Raw genomic sequence first — 9,357 nt, forward strand, 5'->3', positions numbered from 1 at the left:
TGTAAATAAAACACTTAATAAAAGAAAGAGCATCTTTTAGTGCACATGAGTTACATAATTAGATGAATTAAAAGTGAATCTTGTTTTATTTTTAAGAGCTTACATAAACTGAAAAGGTTTCATTAATATGTCAAATTGTGTGATACAAACTTGTGATAAATGCGCAATGTGATACGTGTGATACATGTGTGATGCAGGAGATATTTCTATGATAGCATGTAAGAACTATGAGGGTTCCTCATTCTTTCCAGAAGCCTCTCTTGTGGTTCAGAGCCTCCGTGAGCAGAGTCTGGAGTCTCTCTTTGGACTGGTACATGGGAAGGTCCAGCATGGCATGACATGTGAGGGATTCTGGGAAATGATTCTGAGATGACTCATGCCATGCACGTATGGTCATCCTAATCTGATCCATGCCCAGGATCGGCACGCGACCACAGCCAGTCAGGAACACTTTAAGAGCAAAAGGATGTGAGAAGACGAAGGGAGCGTAAGCCAGTGGCGAAGGAGAAAAAAAAGAAGAAGAAAAACAAACGGATTAGGATCAGACATCCATGCACCTGTTATGTCCTGAGATTGTCTACCAATAATATTTTTGGAATGTTTGTGCTGGACTTACAGAGGAAGGCTTTCTTTTGATCATGAGAAAGCTCGTCAAACACCTCCCAGAATATTTTAATCACAGGGTGGTTTCCATGGTATCCTCTCTCATAAACTGTGTTCTACATGAGATTTAAAGTGTAAAAACAAAACAAAAATGAAATGATATGGCGAATGGCCTACATGTTTAGCAGCAACAGTGATATAGATAGATAATGTAGCTACTGGCTACTGTTTTTAGCAGCAACTGTGATATAGATAGATAATGTAGATGCTGTTTTTAGCAGCAACAGTAATAAAGATATAAAGCTGATGATACACTAGGCACTGTTTCAATAATAATAAAAAAACATCTTTTCATCAGGACCAAACATCCATAACACACATTATATGCCCAGAGTTTCAAATTCACAGTGATATTTGAAAAGAATACTAACTATGAAGTCGCCCAGTGTATCATCACTGCATAGTCATAATAGGTAGACTAATTACCTGTTTGAGTTTGTCCCAGTCGTAGTTCTCGCTCCCCAGCATCATCCCCCTCAGCTCCTCTGGGTGGAACATTTCCACCACGTCTCTGGCACACACTTTGAAGAAGCCCCTCTTGAACTCCTCAAACACCCTCTCCACTGATTTGTTTAAGGCATAGTTCACATAGGCCTGCACAAACTCTTTCCTGTTGGCAAGGATAGGCAAATATGACAAAGGAGAATTCCGTGTCTGTATCTGGATGGTTACACTGATTACGTGGAGGATCAACCTCAGTCAGTGTCATTAGAAATGGGGGGGGGGGGGGGGGGGGGTAAATGTGAAGTGAAGTACTTGTTTTTGCTTGTCACAAGTTTTCCCATTTCTTCTGGATCCAGCTCAATTTCAGTGTCATCCCAGGTAATCTGTTAATACGATATACACAAATGTATTCATGTGGCTGCTAAGTATTTGGTTGTATGCTTGCAGTTAATGACAATTGTGCTTAATTAAAAAAAATGCTTACTGAATAGGTCATGTCTAGATTTTCAATGTCATTATCAGTATAGTCGTACAAGATGTACCGCAAGCTCCTTCAGAAACAAAACACATATGAAGACAATCAAAAGACGTATGTTGCAATAGTATAGCATTAGTAGTAAATAATAACTCCCAACAACCGGTTAATGTTTATCAAGTCATGTGTGCATACTTACTCTCCAAGAACAGGACTGAACTCAGTCAGGTCTTCCAGTGTTACTTTGACACCAAGAAGTTTCTTGAACATAGCCAGAGGAAATGGCAAGTGTACAATGTTGTTGTTGTTCAAGGCTAGACCACAAAGTATTCCAAAAAGGAAGTACGTTTTGGATTCATGGCTTGGCTGTTCAGGAAGAGAAAAGGTCAACAGATAAGGAAGAGTACAACAGAGTACAAGATAGACAGCTCTCTGTAGTAAAAATTGAAATAATTTACCTTAGATGGGAACCAGACAAGAGATTTGGTGTCATCATACATGAACATGCCAAAGTCAGGTGCAAACAAGTCATCAAACGTGTGAAGGAAAAAATCCTTTGCTTGCACAAGTGTCAGTTTTGTCTCGTCAACAAACTGGACCTAAAAACATGTCATTATTGGACACCTCTACCACTAATGCAGTAAACACAAGATGCAAAATTACAATGAATATCAGATTTAAAGCTATCGTGCTTGTCATTCCTAACAATACAGACTAAACCAGTTGATCCACAAGGAAAATGTGTTTACCACCAGCTCTTTCTTGAAGTTTTCATGGTCAGTGGCACCCAGTTGCCTAAATGTATCCTCCAGGAGATGGGTGCGTCTGATTTTGAGCTTGAACACAGGAGTAGGGACCTCCGCAGGGAAGAGGTTAGGACCTACCCTCCCGGTGAGCGCTTGGTGATGGATCAGTTGGTGGGATGCCTGACATACAAATAATCCAGACAATGTCAGGATTATGGCTTTAAAGCAGAGATTCGAGTGTTGTGAATGGCTGTATGAGGTATTATTTCTTATCCATCATATGTGGACTCCAAGGGATACCTTTCACCCCTAGATCCATGCTGTAACAAATTCTAACAAGCTATTTCCTATTTCTTAGTACAGTAGGTCAAGTAACTGTTGATCTGTTGTTCTGAGTAGGTGAAATAATTTAGCTCTCATAGACAATTTATAAGGTAGGGCGCTTAAATGTTTTATGATGAGTAATAAGAATATTGAATAGCATACAAATATATTGAGAATAATAATTGAGGAGAAAGAAGTATACCTTTGTAACATGAGCTTCATAATGGTAAATAAGCACCTTGCTTGGAAGATCTAAGAGGTATGGAAAACGGCATAAAATCGCAGGTGTCATTTCATCTTCCTACAGGAAACAGACAATGACATTAGAATCCATGCAAATACATCGAGATATTGGAATATAGTTAGAATATTTGACACTGATACCTGCACTTGTGACCACTTAATTTGTCTCCACAATGTCACATCTGTCTGAAGCAGGATGGAGTTTTGGCCAAGTTCCTCTATGTAGAAATCAGTGAACTGAACTTGCTTAGACATCTCAGCTTTCCTGTTAGCCTTCAGAGAAAGAAATTATGGAAATGTAAAACACCATGACACTCCCGTTGTCAAGACAAAGCTGAGCAGGTAGATGTTCAAAGCTCTGTTAGTCTTAGTACAAGTACCTGATTTGATGACTTTATGGGTTTGAATTACCAAGCCTCAATTCTGGCCAAGTGAGAGGGGGTTTATTTTGACAATATGGATGAATAGACAACACTACTAATAAACCAGAATACACAGCAGACCTCACTGTTATACAAATGTGTACTTTTAAATGAAGGTGGCCCAGGTGGCGTAAGGTTCCCCAAATCTATGTGCACAAATGAAGTAACCATTCATGATTGAGTTGACCCTTTTATTGTGCACGTGTAGTGGAGCAGTGGTAAGAGGGGGACAGGGGATGCACCCCCACATCTGGTTTTCCATTCCTGCAATACTGCAGTACTATCTCAACATTAAGTTTCTTAGACTCAATAAATGCCATCAGATGGCTAAAGAAACACTCACTCTGTGAAGGCACTTGAGGACCTCTAGAGTAGCCTTCACACCAGGGTTGTAGTGCTGCAACAGGCCGGCTCTCAGGAGGAAGGACAGAGCGTGTTTCCACACCTGGATGTGCTTGGACATCATTGTTTTTCCCATGCATCCCCACCAGCCCTCTGTGGGTCACAGACATCACTGTCACATTTACTACGTCCAACTGCTTTCAGGTATAAGGTTTCAGTTATTGACTTCACAATAAGACGAGAAGAGAGGAAGACAATAAGATAATTCAAACTCAAGAGTTGAAATAAAACTCAGCACTCTATCGGGTAAGAGAGAATTCAATCTAATTATTAAGTCACTGAGTGTAATTGAGTTTCATGAGCTTTTGGTGATCTGGTGTGACTTTCTGAGTCAAAGCAGGAGGATCAAAATATCACAGCAGATTTCTAAACTAGATTGCTGAACGATCAAACAATATTTGGTTCACTATCATGTCCACACAGCATATATGTACTAAATCAATCTCAACATAATCGCAGTTATTACAGAGGTGTCATGTGTGTTTTACTCAGGTCACATGCAAATGAGATGGATGGCAACCAGACCAAGTAATCAAAGGGCAGGTATTTAGCAGATGCTTTTATCCATAGCGACTCAGTCAGCTTACAGCGAACGAGAATCAAACCCTAATCAACCAAAAGCTGCAACGCTAACCACTGAACCAACGCGCCATAGACACGCCACACGTTATCAAAGTGTCACATAATCTTACGTAGAAGTTGCATGACAGAGTCACGAAGGTTAGTTATGGCCACTGCGAGTGGCAGAACCAGGTTAATGACATTCTGGTCTTCATGGAGAAGGGGACAGACAGGAAGTAGTAGGAAGATGTCTGCTGCCTTCATAGCTGATGAGAAACAACAAAGGTTTTCCACCAGTGGTTTGATGTCTATCTGTGAGGATCGAAGAAAACATATCAGTAAAAAGAAAACATTGTATAGTATCTTCATAGGCACTTTTCATAGATCTTAAGAATTCATTATTGCAAAATTGAATATTAAAATGGTTTATGACTTAACTGCTGTGCGGATCCAAGGAACTTGCAGCAGTTTGTCAAATGCCTCACTTGCAGCTTGTAAGTCTACTCTAACAGAATTTGCTGTCATCTTAGCTTGAGGCTCACTGCAATTATTGAGACCACATAGATGAACCTACATGATTAAACCTTCTATTTCAGATCTCACAATATAGTGCAATCTTCAGTTCCACCTGATCCTGTTGTACTTGAGGTGACATAATAACTTACATGTCCTTTACGAAACTTCCCACAAGACTTGAACTTGAGGAAAATATCCTGAAAATTCAGCAGGAATCCACAGTAAGCTAATCAATATAGTTGCATACTAAATGTATTAAATGTATCTCACTGTGTTGTGAGTTTGGTGGCTGTAAAAAGACAACTAAACAAACCTTTCAGCCTCTGCACGGTTTGGATTACCAGTGGTCATTGTTAGCCATCTCTGCAGCTGGGCATCATTCAGTTTTCCAACTGGTTGCGGTGCTGACATTGCCTGAAGGAATTAATAGCCAAGGTACTGTACAGTATATAATATTTTCCATTATCACCCTATTAAATGTAGCCTGCAATTGTACATGTTTTTGCCAGCACTGCTTATGACACGTACCCTCTCAGGACGGGAGAAAGCAAAGTTGGAATTCCATCCCGCTGAGATTTTTAAACCTAGTTGTTGATGACACAGTTTAGTTAAAATAAAACATATTCATCAAATCCATTGCCTAAAGACAGGCACAGTAAAAACAGCTAAATAATAACTGGCATCTTGTGATAGAGGTCTACATTACCACTGACTGCTTGTACTTCCGCACCAGCCCAGGTCGGTTCCACCATCGTGGGCTGTGTCCTGTTCTCTGAGTGGCCATTCCCCAGCTGTCCTCTCACTCCACTCCCAAAGGCCCAGAGGCGATTAGAAGATCCCAGTACCAAGGTGTGGTGGCTGCAAAGGTAACGTTAAGGGCAATGAGCTGCCTCTACCTTAATACCGTAACTGACATGCCAGTTGGCGACCCACATTTGGTGTCTGAGAGGTGAAATTGAGTAGTGGGATGGATGATAATTAAACATGACTGTACATCGCAATTTCAGGAGCATTTTAATGTCAATATGGACGTTAAGTTTTTAAGCAAAACTTTTTTCTGCAATGCTTAACTAGTGGCAAACCCTGTGGCATCCAAAGGAGCCAATAAATGATAACCTGCAGCCTGTGTAAAATGTTGTATCAATAACACAAATGTGCTTCTGCTTACATATATAACATACACTACACTACAAGGAGTTCTGTTGTTAATGAATATTCTTAAGTACCACCTGCCACAGGCTATCTGTGAGGCTGGCCCGTCTAGGCCTTCCACCATCTTGGGTTGAAGCTCATTGGCTGTGGAGCTGTGTCCAAGCTGGCCTTTGGCCCCCTCTCCAAAAGTGTAAACATGTCCATTCTAGGCACCGAAACACAATGACAGTTAAAGTTAATAAATGTACTGATTTCACAGAATGGACAAATAATTCCACAGTCTCTCCATCTCTCGCTGTGTGTGTGTGTGTGTGTGTGTGCATGCACGTGGATGTCTGCATACCCCAGCGAGAACAGCAGTGTGTGCTTCTCCACAACAGATAGACCTTATGTCACGATCTCTGAGGGCAGGCACTGAACATATCCCAAAGCGACCTGTCAGGACGGCAGAGAGAGAGAGAGAGAGAGACTTAAAGAAGGAGACTGTCAATTAATTTACAAGTGTCTGCTAAACCTCTATACCACGTATATCCTTGAACTCTCTTAATGTCATACTTTACAAAAGAGCGTGTAAAAGTGCACTGTACCTTTCTCATCCACCCTTTTAAGGCCCAGTTGCCCTGCATTGTTGGCCCCACAGCAATATACCAGTCCATGGAGAGTGAGGGCTAGCGTGTGGGCCCCTCCAGCTGAGATTTGAGTCACAGGCACCCCCAAAAGGGCACAAACTAGATGAGGCACGGTCTGGAAATCCACTGCCTTCCCTAAACCCAACTGACCATGGCTATTCTTACCCCATGATAAAACTTCCCCTCCTGCAAGAATCGAAAAGTCAACAATGTGTTACTACTTCTAAATATCATCATATCATTTTTGGTAACTTCCGTATATTTTCAATATTTACCTGACGATAGAGCCAATGAGTGAACATTTCCACAAGCAACTTGTGTGATCAATATAGGCCAGGGAGCTTGTATCCTAACCCATCTGAAAATGAAAGAAAGAAAGAATGAATTACTGTTCTAGGCCTACACTATTACCACTAAATACCTCAATAATTAGTCCACAAAGGTGCCATACTGTGGCTGAGACATCTTCGACCGCTGATAGTCTATCCCTAGCTGTCCTTCATCACCACGACCCCAGGAGTAGACCTCTCCAGACTCACAGAGGGCCAAACAGTGCTCCTGACCACATGCTACTGCCGCCACTGCCTCCAGGCCCTCTACCACTGGGAAAAAAAGGATATGCCATTTATTATGAGAATGGTTATATAATCTTAGACAGGTCATGAATAATCTGTTTCTAATCTGTTTTTAATGTTAAAATAAAAACTAATGTTACTATACTAACGTATCTATGTTTCTAATCTGTGTTTTTCAATAACAAGACTTTGTTTTTAAAATACATATGATTTGTAAAGAACAGGTATACTATTCAATAAAGTGGGTGTGTATGTGGGAGGGTGTGTGGGTGTGTGTGAATTGCCGGCCATCTGCGTATAGACTGGTCTGGATGCAAAGTTTCATCTTCCAAAACCAGATGAAGAAACGAAACTGAAACATGTCGCCTCTGCTCTGCACTAGCCGTATGTTAGATTGTAGCGATTCTTAAAGAAAATACGTAGGTCATGCACCCAACTTTATGAAATTGATTGATATATCAATGGCCCCTTCGATAACACTGCAACAACTAATAAAATGTAATAAACCTTTCAATCAAATAAAATAGTTATTTGAGAACAACCCCAGAACTCAGTAAAATTGCCTGTTTGATCTGACTTCTGCTCCTACTTCTGACAGTCAGGCTATTTTAGGAGTTCATTTTTTCATACCTGTCTTTCTGTCATAGGTTTAAGCGTTTAGCTTACCTTTAGAATCTTTATTTTTCCCTTTTCCCAGTTGCCCTTTATTATTGCGACCACATGAAAGGACTCGGCCATCAACCGTAAGAAAAAGGGTATGCTCCTCTCCGCAGGAAGCATCAGAAATAATTTCGGCGCAAAATGCGACATGTTGTGGAACATCAAAACGTGTGAAATCCTTCGACAGAGGCGAGCCCAACTGTCCTCTCGACCCATCGCCCCAGCTGAACATTTCGGAATACCTCGCTGTACTGTGGGTGTCGCACTATTCACACGGTTAGCGCAAACCTCTGCCTCTCTGTCAGATCCTCCCACACACAGGTTAATTTGAGTTGCATAGCCTATTGCATAGCACATCAGCATAGCCATAAGTTATACATTTTAGCATTGTACCGATAACTCTGTTAACAATAATTTACGATGCTAGCTTCGTAATGCAGTTTTTATTAGGAACTCGGGACAGCAAGGGCAGTTCTAAAGTGAGTTGTTTGTTATAAATTGAGAGTGCTGCTTTCAAATGTCGCGGTCATTGATTAGATAATTGTTTAGGTAGCCAAAAATAGGCAATATAAATCACTCTTGTCAATGTCAGTATCATAAACTTCGTAATGTTTACCTGCTGTATAGGCTGATTAGTAGGCCTACGTATCTTCTTGCATCTTTAACAAATAAACTTTTGTTAAGGTTTTTGAGGAAACGGCACGTATGCCACTCGAGAGAGAGACAATGAACCACGTGTAAAAGTTCACACACACTATCTGATCTAGGCTAGAAATTAAATAGCTCATCATAAATTACAAATGCCAGCATTACTAAACATATCTTCTCCCTTTCTCTTTCTCTCTCTCTCTCTCTCTCTCTCTCTCTCTCCCCTTCCATATCATATTGCTTATGCCTATAATAACACTGATAAAATAGCCATATTGCCTACTGTTAAATCTGCCACCCAAATCTCCCTATCTGTTTCTGAAATGAATGTCTACTAACATAAATATTCTCTCTCCCTTAACGCATGTTCCAATCGCTGATGGAAGTGGAAATATTGCTCCTCACCCCCACCACTCCTCATCTACGCACATGGACAGCTGAACTCTACCCACTCACTTTCTTCCTTTTCTTTCCCTTTTCTTTCCCTACTAATCAAGACTATCTCCGCCATGGGACGCTGCTGTAGTCTTGCCACCTGGTCTACCTGGAGAAACCCTTGGCCAATTGCACCCACCGCCACTGCATTGCCCTACACTTACTCTACCCCATACCCTATGCTACCATTTATATACAATATACATTATTGCCACCACTGAAATGTTTCTCTGTCCCTACATCCCTTACCCCTGTAACTAACCCTATTAGTACAGTAATCTGGTCTTGCCTGTATCATGTATGTACCACCGGATGTCTGTATACATACTATGTCCAGTGACCAAATGCTGGCTGTGTACAACCCCTGTTGCTTCCTTTCCTCTTCTGCCACACAACCCTCCCCCTTCCCACCTTCCTTTCTCAACCCGGCCGACCTCAAGCAGATGGGTCCCCCCTTATGTG

At 41.2% G+C, this 9,357-nt stretch overlaps 1 pseudogene across 1 annotated transcript; it reads right to left on the minus strand.

Annotated features, from left to right (window-relative positions):
• Positions 1 to 95: 95 nt before the first annotated feature.
• On the minus strand, positions 96 to 8,044 carry LOC308364069 (putative E3 ubiquitin-protein ligase HERC4; annotated as a pseudogene). The gene is made up of 23 exons (XR_013969086.1): positions 7,819 to 8,044; positions 7,029 to 7,179; positions 6,853 to 6,935; positions 6,536 to 6,763; positions 6,292 to 6,383; positions 6,026 to 6,153; positions 5,503 to 5,654; positions 5,325 to 5,380; positions 5,101 to 5,210; positions 4,946 to 4,993; positions 4,719 to 4,821; positions 4,412 to 4,592; positions 3,661 to 3,812; positions 3,037 to 3,168; positions 2,855 to 2,953; positions 2,332 to 2,508; positions 2,041 to 2,181; positions 1,782 to 1,948; positions 1,592 to 1,658; positions 1,420 to 1,490; positions 1,090 to 1,273; positions 617 to 719; positions 96 to 450 (listed from the first exon to the last, which is right to left on the minus strand). The product of XR_013969086.1 is annotated as a putative E3 ubiquitin-protein ligase HERC4 (transcript).
• Positions 8,045 to 9,357: the final 1,313 nt, after the last annotated feature.

This window comes from Sprattus sprattus (assembly GCF_963457725.1).
Source record: "Sprattus sprattus genome assembly, chromosome: 1".
In the NCBI taxonomy this organism is placed as follows: domain Eukaryota; kingdom Metazoa; phylum Chordata; class Actinopteri; order Clupeiformes; family Clupeidae; genus Sprattus; species Sprattus sprattus.